This window comes from Zingiber officinale, chromosome 6B (genome assembly GCF_018446385.1).
Source record: "Zingiber officinale cultivar Zhangliang chromosome 6B, Zo_v1.1, whole genome shotgun sequence".
Lineage (NCBI taxonomy): Eukaryota > Viridiplantae > Streptophyta > Magnoliopsida > Zingiberales > Zingiberaceae > Zingiber > Zingiber officinale.
This window is the reverse complement of record NC_055996.1, coordinates 93,921,923-93,927,922: the sequence shown is the minus strand read 5'-3', so window position 1 is coordinate 93,927,922 and position 6,000 is coordinate 93,921,923.

Genomic DNA, 6,000 nt, shown 5'->3' with positions numbered 1-6,000 from the left:
CAAAGAAATCAACATATATAAGGTCAAGGGTCAGATGAGCGAAAGGAGCAGGCAGGATGTCAGGAATTGAGGCACTAAAAAAAATACGGTTAACAGAAGTTTGGATTCGTAAAAACCTGAGAAACATATCAAGATCAAATAACATATCCCAGGTTGCAACTCTAGTCTTATAGTGATGGGGGTCAAGTTCACACAAGTTGTGATAAAATTCAAAACATGGAATTGGATTATATGCATGCCAGCAAAAGACAATGCTATCAAGTTGAAAATGTTGTGTAATGTCTATGACCTCTGAACAGTATGTTTGATAGAATTGATCAAGACAACGAGTCTCTATCATCTTAAAACTTTTTATTAGGAAAATATTGACATAGTTCTTTAGAGAAAAACCTACGATCTTGGCTGGGATTTAAGGAGCTAGCCTCCCTTTGTGCAGATGTACGCCTCTTTTCACTAATATTAAGGAAATAAAATAAATAAATTGTAAATAAATGTAGAAGAGAAGAGGCGGAAGGTGATTACCGAGGCATTCTCATTTCGAGGAAGGTTGTAGGAGGTGAAACTGGCGAAGAAGGCGGAGAAGAAGAAGAAGAGGATGAAGTGGAATGTAATTTGGCTTCTGCCCGAGGGGCGGTTTTACAACCTTCGATCGGTCGACCGATAAGGGGTTCGGTCGACCGATCCCTTAAAATCGTCGTGTTTTTGACCAATCAAAAGAGGGTGTTGGTTTTCGGTCGACTGAACCGGGGTTTCGGTCGATCGATACATTGATCATAGAGGGATCGGATGGGTGTGAATTCAAGATTTGGGGGGTCGACTAAATCATTGTTCGGTCAACCGAACAATTGAAGAGTTCATGATTACGTTTTCGCCCGACTGATAAAATGTTTTGGTCGACCGATAAATTGAATAAGGGTATTTGTTCAATCGGTCGACTGAAAATATCGTTTGGTCGACTGATAAAATAGTTTTAATAATTTTAATTAAGTTTTTTTAAAATAGTTTAAATAATTAAGTTTTAAAATAGTTTAACTAATTAAGTTTTAAAATAGTTTTAACTAAGTTATAAAATAGTTTTGAAAAAAATTAAATAGTTTTAATTAAGTTTTTTTAAAAAATTAACTAAGTTTTGAAAATAATTTAAGTGTTAAAATAATTTTAATTAAGTTTTTTAATAATTTTAATTTAGTTTTAAAATAATTTAATAATTTGATTAAGTTCTAAAAAATAATTTATTTAAGTGTTAAAATAATTTTAATAATTTTAATTAAAAATAATCTAATTAAGTGTTAAAATAATTTTAATTAAGTTTTTAAAAAATAATTTTAATTAAGTTTTTAAATAATTAATTTAAGTGTTAAAATAATTTTAATTAAGTTTAAAAAAAAATTAATTAAGTTTAAAATGATTTATTTAATAATTAAAAATAATTTTAATTAAGTTTTTAAAAATAATTTATTTAAGTTTTTAATATTTTTTTAAAAAATTATTATTATTATAATTAAATTTTAATTAAAGTTAAATTTGAATTTAATTTAAGTTTTTAATTGAATTTCAATTAAATTTTTGAAAAAGATTATTGAACTCATGTTAGATTCAAACTTAGTTTTGGGTTAATTAAGCAGGCATTCTAAGGATAAGTTTTCAGTTTAGTGGCGAGACATATGACCTTCTTGTGTATCAACGGTGGACCACTTGCTGAATATTTTCCAAAATAATTCTGCTAAAAAAACTTAATTCTAGGTTTTGGTATAACTAGCCCATGTTTGACTGGGTAGCTTTGGTCAGATCTACTAAGTCTAGTGTACCAGGTATAATACACAAGATTCAGCCTAGACATGCCTTTGGCAAAGCTTCCTTGATGTATTATTATCCTAATCCATTCTGGTGCTATGTTATAGGGTTTGGTAAACCTTTTTAACTAACCGTTCTAAACTAGGTAGGAAAACTAAACCTACTCCTAATCATGCATAGTAGATTGATCAAGTCGGTTGAACCATTTTTCTAATTGCTCCCCCCGAGTCATAGCTTAAATATGATCTATCTAAGTAGTGAATCTGACTCTTAAGGATCAAATAGAGATTTGGTTTAGTTGATTTGGTTAAATGTTTTATTGGAACCCATACTTGTGTTGGTTAGTCCTAGGAAAACGTACCGGTTCCACTGTACAAAATTTTTTTGTACAAGTGTCGAACCTTTCCTTAAATAACCTATTGTGTTCTTTAGAAGTTAAATTAGGAATCGCAGACGGAACTTAACATCATTGATTCCAAATTTAACTTATCTGTTCTTAATGGTTTAGATTTGAATCGCAAGCGGAACTTAACATTATTGATTCAAATCCACTTATGTTATTAATTTCATTCAATATTAATTTCTAAAATTGACTTCCAGGACTGCATGGCGAGGCACATGACCTTCTTGGATATGGGAGCAACCACCACCACCTAGACAAAGCCTTTTAAGGAAAGCTAATATTTAATTTCCTTAAATAACTCTAGGTTAACCAAAAAGAACAATCAAATCATAAATTCGAAAAAGAAGAAAACACAAACTCGAAAAACTAATTCAAAAAACTAGATCTAATGCCTCTTGTGTTTGGAATTTTTACAAAAAGAAATAACTAGCATGATGTTGAAAATAATTACTAATTATACCTTCTCTTTGTAAACTAATGACCTCGAGATCTTCTGCCGTATTTCTTGCCTCGCCTTGGACGTCGTGTTGGTGACGATCCTCCAAGATGAACACCACCCAAAAACTATCTTCCTCTTCCTCTAAAATCCGGCCACCATCACCACCAAGGAGAAGAGAGCAAAGGGAAAGGGAGAAGAGAGAGGGTCGACCACCTAGAGAGACTTCACCAAGAGAATAAGAATTGTTGTGTCACATGAAGCCTCCTCACCCCTTCTTTTATAATACTTGCCCAAGGCAAATAAGGGAAGAATTTTTACAAAAATTAAAATCTTCCTCTAGCTTTTCCTTTTCCCTTTTAATTTTCCTTTTCTTTCCTCTTGATTGAATCAATCACCAAAAATAAATTTGATGATTTTATTTTATTTTTAAACATGGCCGGCCACCTTGCTTGGGCACCAAGCAAGGGTGGTCGACCCCCATAAGAGGAAAGGAATTTTAATTTTTTATAAAATTTTACAAGAAGAAGAACTCTTATAAAATTTTACAAGCTCTCTTTCCTAAAGTAGGAGTTAAAAAAGGAAAGTTCTAAAAATTAAAACCATGTTTTAAAATTTAAAACTTCTCTTATAAAATTTCCTTTTTTAACATGGTGATAAAAAATTTAAATTTTAGAACTTATCTTCTTTTTTTTTCTTAAACCATGAGGATGGTTAAAAAAGGAAAGTTTTAAAACTTTTAAAACTTTCTATTAAAACATGTGGCCTAATTCAAATAAGGAAAGTTTTAAAAATTAAAATCTCTCTTTTAAAACTTATAGTTTTCTACAAAGAGAAGATTTTTAAAAATTCAAAACAACCCTCCTTGTTTGAATTATTGTGGACGACCCCTACTAGCTTAGTCACCAAGTAATAGGGCCGACCCCTATAGAAGAGGATGTGGCCGGCCCTTGCTTGGTCACCAAGCATTGGACTGGCCCCCTTCTTGGACACCAAAATGGGCTTATATTTGGATGGACTTGAGGCTATAATGAGTCTACGACAGGGACCTAGAGGAGAAATTGGTTTTGGCCTTCCGATGAGCTTGAGTATCCCGTGTTCGCCCCGAACACACAACTCAAGTTCATCGATAATAACTCATTCCACTAGAGAGTTATTACCGCACTACCGCACCAATCCCAAATTATATTATGGGCTCCTTCTTATCGTGAGTGTGTTAGTCTCCCTGTGTTTAAGATAACAAATGTCCACTAATTAAGTAAGTTACTGACAACTCACTTAATTAATATCTAGCTCCAAGAGTAGTATCACAAAACCTAATTGTCATGTCGGACTAAGTCCACCTGCAGGGATTAACATGACAATCTTTATGAGCTCCTCTTGGGGACATTCTCAACCTAGATAACTACGACACAGATTCCTTCTATAATCAACAACACACACTATAAGTAATATCATTTCCCAACTTATCGGGCATATTGATTTATCGAGCTAAACCTCACCCTTTGATAAGTCAAAGAAATAAATATTAAATATATGTGCTTGTTATTATATTAGGATTAAGAGCACACACTTCCATAATAACTAAGGTCTAGTTCTTTTATTAAGTCAGTACAAAAAGAACTTACCTAAATGGTCCTACTCAATACACTTAGAGTGTACCGGTGTAATTTATTAATCAAGATAAACTAATACTTAATTACACTATGACTATTCCGATGGTTTGTTCCTTTCCATCTTAGTCGTGAGCAACTGTTTATAATTTATAAAGAACCGATAACATAATCTTCTGAGTGTGACACCACACTCCATGCTATCTACTATATAAATTAATTGAACAATTACATTTAACAAATAAATGTAGATATTGACCAAATATGATTCTTTTATTTCAAAATAAATGTTAACAAAAGCTAGGCTTTTAGTATACACTCTAACAGCTTGGACTTGACTTTTAACATTTTGACTAATTAAGGACAAATATGGTTTGTTTGTTTTATTTGGTTTATAGCCAAGTCCTAATTTGTTGTACACAGCTCGTTGTGATCCAAGTACCATGTTTAGACACTTGGATCCCAGTTCAAATTTTTCCAACATTTTCTTGAGTCGCTTGACTTGACCTTTCAAGTTGGAGTTTTCTTCCTCAAGTTTTGCAACATGAGTTGACGTCCCGACTTGAACTTAGTTAGTCGAGTCACTCAAGTTAACTTGCTTCTTAAGGTGGTATATTTCCTTAAGTAGCAAGTTATTTTGTTTTCCAAATTTTGATAACTTTTAAATAAACATTTAACTACTTTAAGCAAATTTGACTTTAAATAAATTGTTACCGTATATGGACCTTCGGAGACGGATGTGTTGGAGTGTATACTAAAAGCCTAGCTTTTGGTATAAACATTTATCTAGAAATAAGAATCACATTGGTCGAATGTCTACATTTATGATAAATGTAGTTGTTCAATTAATTTATATTGTAGATGACATGGTGTGTGGTGTCACACACAGAAGATCATGTTATCAGTAGCTTATAAATTATAAACAGTAGCTCACGACCATGATGGAAAGGAACAAACCATTGGAAGGTCGTAGTGTAATTAGGTATTAGTTTATCTTGACTATATAATTACACTAGTACACTCAGAGTGTATTGAGTAGGACCATTTGAGGTCGTTTCTTTTATACTGACTTTATAAAGAAACAAAGACCTCGGTTATTATGGAAGTGTGTGCTCTTAATCCTAATGTAATAACAAGCACATATATTTGATATTTATTTCTTTAATTTATCAATGGGTGAGATTTAGTTCGTTGAATCAATAAACCCGATAAGTTGGGAAATGGTATCACTTATAGTGTGTGTTGTTGATTATAGAAGGAAACTGTGTCCTAGAGATACTAGGTTGATAATGTCCTCAAGAGGAGCTCATAAAGATTGTCATGTTAAACCCTGCAGGTGGACTTAGTCCGACATGATAATAAGGTTGAGTGGTACTATTCTTGGACTTAGATATTAATTAAATAAGTTGTCAGTAACTCACTTAATTAGTGGACATTTGATATCTTAAACACAGGGAGACTAACACACTCATAATAAGAAGGAGCCCAAAATGTAATTTGGGATTGGTGCGTAGTTCAATGATAATTCTCTAGTGGAATGAATTATCATTGATAAAATTAAGTTGTGTGTTGGCGAACACGGGATGCTTAATTTTATCGGAGACCAAAACCAATTCCTCCTCTCGGTCCCTATCGTAGCCTCTTATTTGTAGAAGTTTTATACCCACCTATACCCACCTTCTATACCCACTAATAAGGGGTCGGCCAAGCTAGCTTGGGAACCAAGCTAGGGCCGGCCTAGGTATATTATTGGG